The sequence below is a fragment of the Rhinolophus sinicus genome, chromosome 1 (assembly GCF_057876585.1).
Source record: "Rhinolophus sinicus isolate RSI-liver-muscle chromosome 1, RSI-T2T, whole genome shotgun sequence".
Taxonomy (NCBI): Eukaryota; Metazoa; Chordata; class Mammalia; order Chiroptera; family Rhinolophidae; genus Rhinolophus; species Rhinolophus sinicus.
This window is the reverse complement of record NC_142501.1, coordinates 25,466,332-25,483,404: the sequence shown is the minus strand read 5'-3', so window position 1 is coordinate 25,483,404 and position 17,073 is coordinate 25,466,332. Positions and strand designations below refer to the sequence as shown.

At 35.7% G+C, this 17,073-nt stretch overlaps 1 long non-coding RNA gene across 1 annotated transcript in view; it reads left to right on the top strand.

Moving 5' to 3' along the window:
- LOC141570149 (uncharacterized) overlaps positions 1–17,073 on the top strand; it is a 31,184-nt gene that overhangs the window by 10,887 nt on the left and 3,224 nt on the right. Inside the window, exon 2 of the long non-coding RNA XR_012494060.2 lies at positions 3,421–3,701. This is a non-coding gene — a long non-coding RNA (uncharacterized LOC141570149). The remainder of the gene's footprint in view (positions 1–3,420; positions 3,702–17,073) is intronic.

Here is a 17,073-nt window from a genome sequence, read left to right as displayed (position 1 = left end):
CTGCAGCACCAAATTGCGTCTAACTAGATGCTGAGCTCTGTGCTGGGTGCTGGTGAGGATACAATGAGGAATATGCTCAGGCCTTGCCCTTAGGATTTACAATCAGGGAAGAGTACGCCACCTCTGGACAAAGAGTAGTAAGAGTAAAATGTGATAAGTAGTAAATAGAGGGGGACAGAGCAGCATCGGGCATGTTTTGCCTCAGGCCATATGCCCTAAGCCAGGATTCAAGGTCAGGGCTGTCTGACTCCAAAGCCTTAAAAATGCCCACACTCTTTAATTCAACAATTCCACGTCCTGGAATCTATTCTAGGAAAATAAATGAAGACGTGTGCAAAGATTTAGCCATAGGGATGGTCTGTGAAAATTTATAACAGCAAAAAAAAATTTTTTTTAGAGGAAACACTCTAAGTGTCCAACAAGACTTTGGGTAGTAGTATTGTATTATAAATGAGGGAATGTAAAATAGCTATTTAAATGATGTGGGATTTTTTTATTTTTTTTTTTAAGATTTCATTGGGGAAGGGGAACAGGACTTTATTGGGGAACAGTGTGTACTTCCAGGACTTTTTTTCCAAGTCAAGTTGTTTTCCTTTCACGCTTAGTTGTGGAGGGCGCAGCTCAGCTCCAGGTCCAGTTGCCATTGCTAGTTGCAGGGGGCACAGCCCACCATCCCTTGCGGGACTCAAGGAATCGAACTGGCAACCTTGTTGTTGATAGGATGCGCTCCAACCAACTGAGCCATCCGGGAGCTCAGTGGCAGCTCAGCTCAAGGTGCCTGTTCAATCTTAGTTGCAGGGGGCACAGCCCACCATCCCTTGCAGGACTTGAGGAATTGAACTGGCAACGTTGTGGTTGAGAGCCCACTGGCCCATGTAGGAATCGAACCAGTAGCCTTCGGAGTTAGGAGCATGGAGCTCTAACCACCTGAGCCACCGGGCTGGCCCCTAAATGATGTTTTAAAAGTATATTTATTAATAGGGAAAAAGGTTCAGTACATTATTGGATGAAATAAGCAGATTAAACCACGTACTGCACAATACTGATTTTATAAATGTATTGAAGAACTTATACCTGGTAGGGCTTAGTAGTGATTAACTTAAAGAGATGTGATGATGGGTGACTTTTATACTTTTTGCTAACCGCAATCATCTAATTTTTTCCTATAATGAATAGATCTTAGTTATGCAACAACAACAAATAAAGTTATAACAGTATTTACAAAGAGTTTCTAGCTCCTCCTCTGTAAGATGGGGATACTTTAGAATTAAATAAGATAAAAAGCATTGAAACATTCAGCACAGGCCTGGCATATAGTTAAGCTACAGATAAATATCAGCCAGTGATGCTACTATAATAACTACAACATCAACTACCACTACTCTAATGAAAGTCCCATTGCAACTACAGCTCTACTCCCACACCATGACTGTCACTACAAAGGGACAGGCTGGGGACTTGATTTTGGTTCCCAACAGAAGAGGCTTTGCTCCAGCAGCAACATTTGGATGGGAGCAGAGTCAGAGGTCAGAAAATGAAGTAGAGACTCAGTTATCAGGCCAGCTCCTGGCCGTGGTGCTGGGTTGGAGTTCTGAAAGTGATTCTGCTTCAGGTCAGGGCAGCCTTGGACTGAAGGCCTGGGTATGAGAGGAGGGCTGCAGAGCCCGGGGACTCCGCAGAGAGCCCCACTAAGCGTGCTATTGCCAGCAAGGCCCAGTCACCCTTGCTTCTGTCCATACTGCAAATCTGAGCACATACCAGCTGAGAGTCCTGCTCCTCTCTTGAGTCCACCCCAGTGAAAATCCTGCCCATCGAAAAAGGTCACTCTGGTCCTTTGTACCACTTCCCTGCAAGATCTTACACAGCCATGCGTCCTCCTTCCAAAGCCAGACGTTATCCAGTCTCATCGTCACCTCCCAAGTCTGCAGTCCCTGGACTGTGTAGATAGATCTTCTTCTTCCGAATTGTCTCCCATGTGAGGAATTGGACAGCCTCACAGCATCTTAGCCCAAGTCAGCTAAATGCAACCACTTTTGACTGTTTAATTGATATGTTAACAGTAGGATCCCTAAATCTTAATACTCCAAAGATAAATGACTGCATTCCTCGTCTCTGATAACATTTTCTAGGAATATTTGCAATGTGGCAGGATGCAGAAGCACCTGAAAAGAGCTTGATTTTTTTTTTATTTTAAAGAAACTGACATTTGTTTTGAGATATAATTTACAAGAAAACACATCGTTTTTAACGGTACAATTGGGTTGATTTTGACAATTATATATACCCATATAACCACCATTCCAATCAAGTTATGGAATATTTCCATTACTCCATGAAGTCCCCTTTGCAATCTACTGGTATCTCCCCCACATCACCAAATACAACCATTGTTCTAATTTTTATCACTAAGGATTAGTTGCAACAGGAACTCATTCCTTGTTGGTGGGAATGCAAAGAGGTATAGCTACTTTGGAAGATGGTTTGGCAATTTCTTACAAAGCTAAACACGGTCTTACCATATGTTCCAGCAATTGCATACCTTGGTATTTACACAAATGAGTTGAAAATTATGTCCCCACAAAAACCTGCACACTTATGTTGTAGCAGCTTTATTCATACTTGCCCAAAATTGGAAGTAACCAAGATATCCTTCTATAGGTGAATGGATATATCAACTGTGGTACATCCATACAATGAAATATTGTTTTGCAATAAAAACAAGTGAGCCATGAAAAAAACATGGAAGAAACTTAAATGCATATTGTTAAGTGAAAGAATCCATTTTGAAAAGGCTACATATTGTGTGATTTAAACTATATAACATTTTGGAAAAAGTAAAAGTATAAAGACAGTAAAAAGATCAATGGTTGCCAGGGGCTTAGGGAGAGGGAGGGATGGATGAGGGCAGTGATTTTTTAGGGCAGTGAAACTACTCTGTATGATATTATAATGGTGGATACATGACATATATTTGTCGAAACCCATAGACTACAACAAGAAGTGTGAACTTTAATGTAAATGATGGACTTTAGTTAGTAATAATGTATCAATATTGGTTCATTAATTGTAACACATTTGCCACACTCATCCAGGATGTTAGGGAAGACTGTGTGTGTGTGGAGGTGGATACAAAGTCTATGGAAACTCTGTACTTTCTGTGCAGTTTTCTGTAAACTAAAGCTACAAGAAATAAAGTCTATTAATTAAAACCAAACCAAACCACCTTTCCTCAATTCCACATCCCCCTCTAGCTATTGTCATTTCTCTCCTCCTGTTATAGCTAAACTTCTTGAGTTGTCTAAGTAATACAGGAAATAATAATTTACATTTATTGAGTGCTTACTATGTGCTAAACACTTTATGTAAATTGTTGTATTTACTCCTCACAACAGTCCTATTGCATTGGTATTATTTTTACAGATTTGGCCCCTGATGTGTTAGTAAGCAGTGGAACAAGTGTTTGAAGACAGGCTGCTGGACCTTTGCTCTTAAACCACTCTACTCAAGAGCTCCATTTTTTCACTGGGATCTCACCATTGCTCTGTGGCCACCATTGTATTGTACTCTGTGTAAATGGTGCCTCCTAGGGCATCATTTGGAGGATGCTTCTGGAGTTGTGCTATGTGGTAGCTCTGCTTTCCTCCCACCCAGCCTTCATACCACTCCATCCTCATCTCTTCATTGGATCTACTCTTGCCAAGGTCAGTGATTACATTTTAATAATTCCAATGGACAATTTTCAGTCTTCATCTTATTTGACCTCTCTCCAATATTTAACATAGTTGACCACTTCCTTCTTCTTAGCACATTTTTTTCTAGACCTCATATTTCCTTGGTTTCTTCCTATTTCTTTGACTATTCTTTCTCAGTCTCCTTTGCCAGCTTTTCTTCTTCTCCCTGCCCATAAAATGTGGGAGTTTCACAGGGTCTTAGGTTTTCTTCTCTTATCACCCTCATCCACTCTACAGGTGATCTTATCTACTCTTATGCTTCACTTTTCACTATATATTAAGGAGTCCCAAATTTATCTCTAATCGATTAGGCACCAGCATTTGATTGTCTCACTGGTAGCTCATCTTCAAATTGCTCAAAACTGAATTCTTCAGGTCCTTCACCATACTTAAGCCAAACCTGTTCCCTGTAATTTTACTTTATGTGTGAAATACACATCCTAGCTGAAAATTGCATAAGTGCATATGTACAGTTTAGTGAATAATTATACAGCGAAATGACTATGTAATTACCACCTCGATCAAGAGATGGAGCATTGTTGGATGTTCATAAGTCATCCATGTGCCCCTCACTGATCGTAATCAACTTCCTCCTTTTTAGAGCAGTGACTACATTGTCTTTGGTGATAATCATTTATTTGGTTTTTGTTATATTAGTTTCAACTTTTATGTATGCATTCCTAAACAATGTAGTTTAGTTTTTTAAACTTTATGAATCATACGGTATATCTTCTTTTCTGTCTTGCTTCTTTTTCTCAACAAAATGATTTTGAGATTCATGCATATTGCCAAGTTTCACTATAGTTCATCCATTTTCACTACTGTGTTTCCCCGAAAATAAGACCTAGCTGGACAATCAGCTCTAATGCGTCTTTTGGAGCAAAAATTAATATAAGACCCAGTCTTATTTTATTATACTAGAAGACCAGGTCTATAATATAATATAATATAATATAATATAATATAATATAATATATAATACCAGGTCTTATATTAATTTTCCAAAAGACACATTAGAGCTGATTGTCCAGCTAGGTCTTATTTTCGAGGAAATACAGTACTATATAACATCCCATAGTGTGACTATACCATTATTTATGTTGACAAATATTGGGTTTAATTCCAGTTTTTGGAACTGGAATTATGAACACTGCTTTTATTGACCCTCTTGTACATGTCATGTATCCTGGTAATTGTATGGATGCATTTTCCTGGATACACACTCAAGGGTGGACTTGCAGGGCTGTAGAGTATAGTCAGCTTTACTGGATGATGTCAAACTGATTGTCAAAACAATGAAACCAGTTTACACTTCCTGGACGTTATGTGAGAGTCCCGGTTGCTCCACACACTTAGTAACATTTAGTATTACGTATCGTCAGAGTTTTGATTTTTTGCCAATCTGGTGGATGTGGTTTTATTTGTATTTCTCTGATGTCTATTGAGGGTGAGCACCTTTTTATGTGTTTATTAGCCATTTGAATTTCCTTTTTGGCGAAATGAGGGTTTAAGCTTTTGCCACTTGTATATCTGGGTTCTCATTGTCTTTTAGATTTTTTCTGGGTAATTCCTTACTATCTTGTCATTTCTGGTGCTTTTTCTTTCTTTCTTTTTTTTTAACCGATCTGTATTTCTTTTTTTTTTTTTAATTTTATTTTATTAAATTTATTGGGGTGACAATTGTTAGTAAAATTACATAGATTTCAGGTGTACAATTCTGTATTACATCATCTATAAATCCCATTGTGTGTTCATCACCCAGAGTCAGTTCTCCTTCCATCACCATATATTCGATCTCCCTTACACTCATCTCCCACCCCCCACCCCCCACCCCCCTTACCCTCTGGCAACCACTAAACTATTATCTGTGTCTATAAGTTTCTGTTTCTCATTTGTTTGTCTTGTTCTTTTGTTGTTTTTGGTTTATATACCACATATCAGTGAGATCACATGGTTCTCTGCTTTTTCTGTCTGACTTGTTTCGCTCAGCATTACTCTCTCAAGATCCATCCATGTTGTCACAAATGTTCCTATATCATCTTTTCTTACTACCGAATAGTATTCCATTGTGTATATCTGGTGCTTTTTCCATGATTAAAAAAATGTATCCATTATTTTCAGTTTCTTCAGCCAGAGGTGTGGACTGAAAAACCTGCTCTGTTATTACTGGAAACTTGAAGTTCTCTATTGTTTTCTTTAAAAAAGTATTTTTAATGAACTATTTCTGGCATATAAAAAAGTGTAGATAATAATATAACTAATCATACGTGTAACCATGACTCCGCTTAAAAAATGAAACATTGTGTGTAAAATTGATGTGCTTTGTATACCCCTCTCTCTTTCTTCCCAGAAGTAGCTAATATCTTAAATTTAGTATCATCATTTTCATGTATATTTTAATCATTTTCCTGCAAATATCTCCATTATCTATATATGATATTTTACTTGTTTCTTAATTTCATAAAAATGGTATTATACCTCACCAGTAGTCATGTAAATACATATTAAAATAACAAGATACTATTTCATGTTCTTACCAATGGTTGTTTTTTTTTTGACACAGCTTTCTCTCTCTCTTATACATATATATATATGATATGCCATGTATTAATGTGGGTAAATTTCAAATAAAACGTATTTTGCCGTGTTTAATGTGCAATTTTTTGCCCAAATTTGTGAGAGAAAAATAAGGATGCGGATTATACATGGGAAGTACTAATTCTGTATCTATATAAATGTTTTAATTCTTTTTTTAAAAAATTTATTGGGGTGACAATTGTTAGTAAAATTACATAGATTTCAGGTATAAATGTTTTTAATTCTTTTATTTATGCTTATGAGTTAAAAGTGTAACTCTAGAAATCAATAACAATATCTATATGCAAAATAATACCCTGAAATACGATAATTAGTTTTGTCGAACTTGCAACAATGGAGAATTCTTGGCCTTCTATGATGCATAAATATCGTAACTTTGTTACCGGTACATAAAATTTCTTGTACCTTGTATCTGTTCTTGTGTTTTGTAATTATTTGTTACATAAATTTTTTTGTACCATAATATGTTAAAAAATAAATGCTAAAATTCCTTTATAATACAAAAAAAACAAAAACCTAAATGTAGACAAATAAAAAATTTGGATTAAAAAGTTAAAACGAAAGATTTTCCCCCTGAAAGTTTGGGCCCAAAATTTGGGTGCACATTATACACAGCAAAATATGGTATATGTATATATATGTTATATATGTACAGTTGACCCTTGAACAACATTGTTTTGAATTCCTTGGGTCCACTTATACATGGACTTTTTTTTTTTTTTCAATAAATACAGTCGGCTATTTGTAACTGCGGGTTTCACATCTGCAGTTGAATCTGTGGATGTGAAGGGCAGACTGTAGAGTCAAAAGCTATACGAGTTGGTGGAGATTTTCTGCTTGGGGATTGGTGCCCCTATCCCCTACATTGTTCAAGGGTCAAATGTGTATATGTTAAATACAATACCATAGTAAAAATGAAAGATCCAAAGTTAAATGCATCAATAAGAACTAAAGTTACATGTATCAACATGGGTAAATGTAGCTTTAGGGCTTTCATTTTTACTATGGTATTGTATTTATATTATATTATACAAATATATCCCATTATATATATCCATTCTGTTGATAGACATTTGAGTGGTTTTCACATTTTTAACTATTACAAAACAATTCCTAAAGCAATATTCTTGTATATGTTTCTTTGTGAATGTGAACAAGAGTTTCTCCAGATTATATACCTAGAAATGAAATGTACATCACATGTAAGGATTTGTAGCTTCTGTTTTGCAAGATATGGCCAAATTGCTCTCCAAGATGATTATATTCTCATCAGCGATGCGTGAGAGCTCTGATTGCTCCAGATGCTTGTCAGTTCTTGGTATTATCAGATTTGTTAATTTTTGCTGAATCTGATATGTATGAAATAGTATCTTGTTATTTTAATATGTATTTCATGACTACTCATGAGGTTGAGCCTCTTTTCAAAAAAATTCTTTTTTTTGGCATTGGTTTTCTTTATTGAGTTTCCAGCTCATATTCTTTTCCTGGTTTTCTGTCAGATTGTTTTCTTTCTTTCTTTCTTTCTTTCTTTCTTTCTTTCTTTCTTTCTTTCTTTCTTTCTTTCTTTCTTTCTTTCTCTCTCTCTCTCTCTCTCTCTCTCTCTCTCTCTCTCTCTCTCTCTCTCTCTTTCTTTCTTTCTTTCTTTCTTTCTTTTTAAAAATATTTTATTGGGGAATATTGGGGAACAGTGTGTTTTTCCAGGACCCATCAGCTCCAAGTCAAGTCGTTGTTGTTGTTTTTTTCAATCTAGTTGTGGAGGGCACAGCTCAGCTCCAACTCAAGTCGTTGTTTTCAATCTAGTTGTGGAGGGTGCAGCTCACTGTCCCATGTGGGAATCGAACCAGCAACGTTGGTGTTATGAGCACTGCGTTCTACCCACCTGAGCCAACTGGCTGCCCAGATTGTTTTCTTACTGATGTATTCTTTTTTAACATTCTAGATAGTAATCCTTTGTCAGTTATATGAATTGTAAATATCTTCTCCGGTTTGTCCTTTGTTTATAGTGTCTTTCAAAGGACAGAAGTTTTACATTTTGATATAATCAAACTTATTAATTCTTCATAATTTTCTAGTTCAGCAAATGACATCACGGCCCATTCAGTTGCTCAAGCCAGAAATTTGGGTTATCCTGTCTCCTCCCCCTCTCTTACTTCCCACATGCAATCAGTTAGCAAGTGTCTTTATTCTACTTCCCAAATATCTGTAGAATTCATCTTCTTTTCATCCCCACTGCCACCAGCCTTACCCAGGTGACAGTTATCTCCTTCATGAATGACAGCAGCAGGCTCCTCCTTATCAGGAGCTCCACACACTTCCTCTCTTCTTACCTCCTAATCCGTTCTCCCCATTGTAGTCAGAGTAGCATTTTAAGGTTATGTGTCTGATCTTTTCATTCCTCTGCTTAAAACCCTTCAGTGGAATTCTGATCCAAACTGAAATATTGTCAAGAAGGTTGCTCCTATCTGTACAACAAGAAAATAGCTGAAAAAACTGCACATGAATGACTTTTCTGGATCTCAGGAGAGAACTGAAATCACAGGACAAAAATTAACTTGGGATAGACAGAGAGACAGGCACCTACAGGGAGAAATAGGTCCTGAGCATTTGCTTACTTGAGAAAGAGGATTAAACTAGAAATTCTAAACAAATTAATAAAGGCCTATTATGGATTATTGAGAGAGTATGGAGCCAGTGGGAGCCGAAGACATAGAGAGGTTTGCACTCTTTCAGGCTTTTCCTTCAGAAATCCCACCAACCACCCACAGGAAAATAGGGGAAATACGGGAGGATTTTGAGAAAGCTCCCCCCAAACCCAACCTCTGTGGTACTGGCAGGGAATAGACAGCAGCCACTGTCAAAACTCCACCCCTCTGGGACAAGACTTAATTTGCAAGAGGAAGATCATCAAAAGCCGAAGGCCGAGGCACTGATGGAAACCCACTGATGTTGGTGGAAAGGAACAGGGCAAAAAAAGGCTCTTTCCTCGAGGGAGGACAGGAATACTTGCTAGGCCCACAAGTACATCTGGAGAAGAGGCAGAACACTGGTGAAAGCCACACCCTCAAGACCCAGGTCCGTAGCACCTGCCTGAGACCGCAGCTTAATTATAACACTAGAGAACACATATCCTCTACTTTGAATATACTGCTACAAGATCCTTATACTACACATGAGTAGTATAATACTATTTGAAGGTGCACTCAAATATTTTTTTATTAAAGTGTAGTTGGTGTACAATAGTTTATTAGTTTCAGTTGTACAAGATACTGATTTGTCGTTTATGTAACTTGTGATGTGATCATCACACTAAATCTAGTAACCATCTGTCATCATGCAAAAGTTATTACAGTGTTATTAACTATATTCTCTGTGCCGTACACTACATCTCCAAGGCTTATTTATTTTATAATTGGAAGTTTGTAGCTCTTAGCCTTCAGCTTTTTCACCCATCCCCTCACCCTTCTTCCCTCTGGCAACCATGAGTTTGTTCTGTTTCTATGAGTCTGTTTTTGTTTTGTTTTGCTTGTTTGTTTGTTTTAGATTCCACATATGAGTGAAATCGTGTATTTGTCTTTGACTTATTTCACTTAACATAATAACCTCTAGGTCCATTCATGTTGTTGCAAATGACAAGGTTTCATTCTCTTTTATGGCTGAGTAATATTGCACTCTGTGTGTGTGTGTGTGTGTGTGTGTGTGTGTGTGTGTGACATCTTATTTATCCATTTATCTATTAATGAACACATAGGTTGCTTCCATATCTTGGCTATTATAAATAATGCTGTAATGAACATAGGGGTGCATGTATCTTTTTGAAGTAGTGTTTTTGTTTTCTTCAGATAAATACCCAGAAGTGGACTTGCTGGGTTGTATGTTAGTCCTATTTCTAATTTTTTTAGGAATCTCCATACTGTTTTCCATAGTGGCTGCACCAATTTACAGTCCCACCAACGGTACACAAGGGTTCCCTTTTCTCCACATCCTTGCCAACACTTATTATTTGTTAACTTTTTGATAATAGCCATTCTGACAATGTGAGGTAATATCTTGTTGTTTTGATTTACATCTCCCTGATGATTAGTGATGTTGAGCATCTTTTCATATGTCTGTTGGCCCCATATATCTTCTTTGGAGAAATTGACTCAAGTATTTAAAAATGTATACTTTATACCCCAGTACAACCACTAAGGTTTCAAAGGTATAAATAGTAAGCCAATGGAGATGTAAAGAGTAAGTCATAAAATATGCTCAATTAAACCCAGAGAATGCAGAAAAAGAGGAAAAAATAAAAAAAATAAATGGAACAAGTAAAAAACAGCAAACAAGATGGCATATTTTAATCTGACACTGTGAATAATTACTTTAAATGTGAATAGTCTAAACATACCAGTTAAAAGAGAGAGGTAGTTGGATTAGATTAGAAAGCAAGACCCAACTATATGCTGTCTACCAGAAATTTACTTTAAATGTTCAATAGGTTAAAAATAAAAGAATGGAGAAAAATTTGCCATGAAAACACTAACCGAAAGAAAGCTGGAGTGGCTATATTAATTTCAGATAAAGTAGACTTCAGAACAAGAACAGCTCAGGATCAAAGAGGGACATAATGTTGATAATGGGGTCATTTCTCCCAGAAGACATACTCTTAAATGCACCTAACAATAGAGCTTCAAAATACATGAGGCAAAACTAATATATCTGTTGGAAAAATAGAAAAATTCACAATTTTAATGGCAACTTCAACACTCTTCTATCAGTAATTGATAGAATAGGTAAGCATAATATCAGTAAGGCTATAGGTACCTAAATAGCTCCAGCAACCAACATGACCTAATTGACATGTATAGAACATTTCACTCCATACCAGCAGATTACACATTTTTCTCATGCACATTAACCAAGATAGAACATATTCTGGGCCACAAAGCAAACCTTAACACATTTAAAATAATATAAATCATATAAAATATCTTCTTAGATCATAATGGAATCACAGAAAAAAGTATCTGGAAAGTCTCCAGATATTTGGAAGGTAAACCATACACTTCTCAATCACTTATGGGTCAAAGAAATAAACCCACACAAACATTACCAACTGATTTTTTGACAAAGATGCGAAGGCAATTCAATGGAGAAAGAACAATCTTTTCAACAAATGGTGCTAGAACAATGGGACATTTATATGCAAAAAACGGAACAAAAACTTCGACACATACCTCATACTTATGCAAATAAATAATAGCTCATAAGCTTAAATCTAAAAAGTAAAACTGTAAAGCATCTAGAAGAAAACACAGGAGAAAATCTGTGTGACCTTGGATTTGGTGATGTTTTCATGTACTACATAAAAAAAAAATTATAAAAGAAAATAATTGATGAATTGGACCTTATCAAAATTAAACACTTTTGCCCTGTGACAGATATTTTGAAAAAAATGAAAAGATATACCACAGTCTAAGAGAAAATATTTGCAAATAACATATCTGATAAAGGACTTGTATCCAGAATATATAAAGACTATTAAAACTGAATAGGAAAACAAATGACCCAATTTAAAAATGGGCAAAAGATATAAAAAGACACTTCAGCAAATAAGATATATGGGTGGCAAATAAATTTTTATATCTGCATAATAAACATAATTTGCATGGTCAACATAATTTGTCATTAGAGAAATGCAAATTAAAACCACAGTGAGCTACTACTATTCACCTGCAAGAATTGCTGAAATAAACAACAATAACACCACCGAATGCTGTGGAGCAACAGGAACTTTCATGCTGTTAGAAATGCAGCAATGGTTTAGTCACTGTGGAAGAAAACTTGGCAGTTTTAATCATGAGAAAACATCAGATCAACCCAAATAGAGGGGCATTCTTTAAAATAACTAACTAGTACTCTCCAGAACTGCCAAGGTCATAAAAAAATAAGGAGAGACAAAAATTATCACAGATCAGAGAAGACTAAAGGGTCATGTCCTCTAAATAGAATGTGATATCCTGGCTTGGATCTTGGAACAGAAAAAGGACACGAGAGAAAAAACTGATGACATCTGAATAGGGTCTGTAGTTTAATTAGTATTTCAACAATGTTAATTTCTTAGTTTTGACTAATGTATCATGGTTATATAAGATATTAACATTAAGGGAAGTTGGGTGAAGGATATATTAAAACTCTCTTTACTATCTTTGCAACTTTTCTGTAATTCTCAAGTTATTCCAAAGCAAACAATTTATTAAGAAAAGAAACCCCACAGAGAAATACACTCATTAAAGTGGCTAATATTAAAATTATTGAAATAATTTTATATATAGTAAGTTTTGGTGAATATGTGAAGCGATGGAACTCTCATGCATTGCGGGTTGGATTGTACATTAGTTGCATCAGTTTAGAAATGTTTTAGTGGGAGGTGGGAGATAGGACAGGTGCTTAAGGGTGCAAACTTTCAAGCAGTAATAAATAAGCTCTAGAGATTTAATGTACAATATAGTGAATATAAACATCAGTATTATATACATGTATAATCATCAAACTTGCTAAGAGACTAGAACTCAATTATTCCAGCTACTAAAAAGAAAGAATAATTATGTAACCTGGTAAAGGTGCTAATTGTTGCTACAATGGCAGTCATATTACAATATACAAATGTATCAAATTGACATGCTGTACACTTTATATTTATTTACACAATTTATATGTCAAATATATTTCAACAAAAAAATGTTTTAGTAGTATTTACTAAAACTATACTATTTCTGGCTTATGATTTAGCAATTCCATTCTAGGTGTATACTCAAGAGAAATGAGTGCAAATGTCTATAAAAAGACATGTACAAGAATTGTTTGTAGTAATTTTATTCATAACTGCTGAAAACTTGAAACAACCCTTAAATTAGAAAGAACCAGGAGAATGTATAAATGAATTTAGGTATAGTCATACAGTGGAATACTGCATAGCGAAATTTAAAAAAAGAAACCAAACTACTTATACTAGCAACAAGGATACATCTCAAAAATATGACATTGATCAAAAGAAGCTAGATACAAAAGGGCTAATACAGTATGATTCCATTTATACATAATTCACGTATTGGCAAAACTAATTGATGGAAATAAGTCATAAATCAAACAGTGGGTATCTCTGGGATATATCATATATTTCAGATATCATATGTATCTCTCAGAGTATAAATTGAGATCCAAGTAGTAAGGATTCCTGAGTGGGAAGGGGCATGGAATCTTCCTCTGGGGTACTGAAAGCTCTCTGTAGTCTGGAATGGAAACATGGGTCTATACCTATGTAGCAGCTCTTTAAGCTGTACACTTAAGGTTAGTACACTTTATATATGTTATTACTTAATAAAAATTGAAGTAAAAGAGAATAAAAACTACAATGGGGGGGTGGTGAGAAACTTAAGTGGTTTTCTATTGCTCTTAGGGTAAAGTCCAAAATCCTTATTATAGTTTATAAGTGAATGATCTACTTCTTACCTACTTCTCCAGCTTTATCTCTCTGTTCCCAAGGTCCAGCCAGACTCTTCTTCCGATCGTAGGGTCTTAGCACATACCATCCATTCCACCAGGAAAGCTCATCTTTCCCTCCCCCTTCACTTAGGTAACACTAATAATTCTTCAGGTGGTATCTTAAATTTACTCAGGGTAGCATTTCCTGATCGTCAAGCCTTGATTAAGTCTCTGATTTATGTTTTGTGTCTTTTGTAGCACTTATCTCACTGTAACTATTTTTCAAGCTTCAGGTTGGTTTTGTTTGTTGTTATATCTTCAGATGCCAGGTACATAGTAAATACTCATTTAATATTTACCGAATGTTAGTTTTGAAAGTGAGGCTCAGATTAGTTTAACAAAATAGTAGTCGAAGGCCACAGACTATGAGATGGGACCCAAACCCATCAACAAATCCTGTTCACTCTTTTTCCAAGGTGTATCCCCACACCATCTACCTTTCTCCATCTCCCTATTGCAATAGCCTTCTACCTGGTCTCTCTGCTTCCATTCATTATCTATTGGATTATTATAGATAATAACCCACCATTATTTAGTCTCCACATAGCAGCCAGATTGATCTTTTTTAACACGAAAAGAGGTTGTGCCTCTTCCTTGCTTAAACCTTCCAATGCCTTCACTGCACTTAGAAAATAACCGCGCTCCTTACCTTGGAGTCCTATGTGATGTGACCTGCTGACTCCATCTGGGACTACTCTCCCCACTACTCAACCAGGTTATAGCCTTGACTTGTAGACTCCTAGTTCCTCTAATGTCCCAAGCTCCTAGGACCTTGGCGCTAAGCTCTTCTCTAGGAACATTCTTCCTCTTGGTCTTCCTATGACTGGTTCCTTCTGGTTATTCAGCTCAGATGTCACCTCCTCAAGAAGGACTTCCAAGACCATTCAATCTACAGTAGCTATATACCGTGTTTCCCCCCAAATAAGACAGGGTCTTATATTAATTTTTGCTCCAAAAGACACGTTAGGGCTTATGTTCAGGGGATGTCATCCTGAAAAATCATGCTAGGGCTTATTTTCCAGTTAGGTCTTATTTTCAGGGACACATGGTAGTTACTTTCACTTTCCCTATTTTAGTTTTCAGCATAATACTTAATGTTCTTTATTTATTTTCATTATCTGCCTCATGTCATGAGAACAAGAATTTTGTTTAGCTTTGTATCTTCGATACCTAGAACAGTGCCTAGCACATAGTAGGTTCTCAGTAGGTAAATATTTTAGATTTAATAAATGAATGGATTTATTAACGCCTGAGTTCTGTCTGCCATCACACTTGCCTTCCCAGCTGTTGGCAACCACAGGCTCATTGAATCAACTTTCTCCATAGACCACTTAGAGCTGTGCTGTCCAGTACAGTAGCCACTAACCACATATAGCTATTTAAATACAAAATTAAATCAAATTAAACTAAAAATTCAGTTTCTTCATTGCACTAGTCACATTTCCAGTGTTCATTAGCCACATGTGGCTGGTGGCTACCATATTGGACAGCACAGATAATAATAATTTTTATCCTTACAGAACATTCTATTAGAACTTTTATAAATAGGACTAATCCCAAACGGAAGCTTTAGGCTCAGCCCTCAAGTATGACAATAATTGCCTTTAGGGTTCTTGTTACTCTGGAATGGCTTCTGTATAAATTATCCCACTTGACTGAATAAGCCACTTTATGAAACAGGTGTTTTGATGGTCACATCAGACGTATACTACTGGAACAAGTAACTTTTTCATGATAAGCACATAAAAATGAACAGCTGCTTAGAAGATCTCTTAACATAGAACTGTGTAACTGTGCTGAGCAGAAGTGTGGATGGAGGATGTGTTAACAACAGTCTGGGGAAGAGGAGGAGTTGGCAGTCCTAGATATTAAACTAAATTAACTCTAAGATGTGATTCCTTTGGGATGAACTGTTATATTAGAAATGCCTTCAGCTATGAGGAACATAAAACAGACCAATATTATAGACCAAGCTCCCTTAGAAAATCTGAAATAAAGTATTAGCAAACAGAATCCCAGAGGTACATTAAAAAAAGAATACTCCAAGATCAAGTGGGATTTATTCCAGGAAGGTAAGGGTAGTTTAGGAAACTGATTTATGTAATTCATCAGATTGATAGATTTAAGGAGAAAAGTAGTGTAATAATTTCTACAGATGCTTAAAAGACATTTGTTTTTCTCTCATAAAAGTTCAATATCTATTATTGATTTAAAACTCTGTGAAATGGTAAGAGATGGATGTTTCCTTAGCATAATAAGATAAATATATCTATTTCAATTCCTGCTTAATGGGGAAATACTAAAGTATTTCCATTGAAATCGGGATCAAGACAGAGGAGTCCATTAATGCCATGACTGTTTAACATTGTTCTGGAGGTACTAGGCAATGCATTTAGACAAGATTAAAATATGCTAGATATATAAAAATTAGACAGACCTGTTTCACATTTTTATAAGTGGTAACTTAAGAGAATCAACTGCAAACCTATTATAGATAATAAGAGAATTCAGTAGGTGGCTAGGAAAAAAAAAAGAAAAGACAGAAAAGATCCCATTCTATAAGATTTACAGAGGTTATAAGAATGAATGAACTTAACACAAAATATTCAATATCTATTTTTTAAAAAATTAAACATTAAAATACTACTGAGGGACACAAAAGGAATCAACAAATAGAAAGGTATGTTCTTGAAAGGAAGACTAACAGCAGGGAGATGTCAATTCTCCCTAATTAATCTAGAAATGTAATGCAATTTCACAATACAAATACCAGTAGGAGTTTTCTTTCAGGGGCGGGAGAGTGCGGATACTAGATAAGCTGATCTTAAAGTTCATGTGGAATAAGAAATAAAACATAGTGAGGAAATTTTTGAAAAAGAAGATTAAAAGGAAACCTAATAGATACTAAAACGTAAAGCTAAAATAGTTGAAAGACTGTGGTGCTAGCAAATTAAAAAGACAGATAGCGGTAAGAGAATTGAAAATCCAGAAGTAAATTCAAATTCATATGTAAATTTGAATTCTAATTGTAGTGTTTTAAATTAGTGAAAAAACATTATTGTTCAATAGATGATTTGAGGATAACAAGATAACATTTGGAAATTGTCCAGTAGAAAAATAGTAAGAGATATGAACAATTAGTGGAAAATAAATTACAAATGACTCTTTAACCCATGGAAATGTTCAGTCACAGTGAAATAAAAAGCCTCTCTCCCAGTAA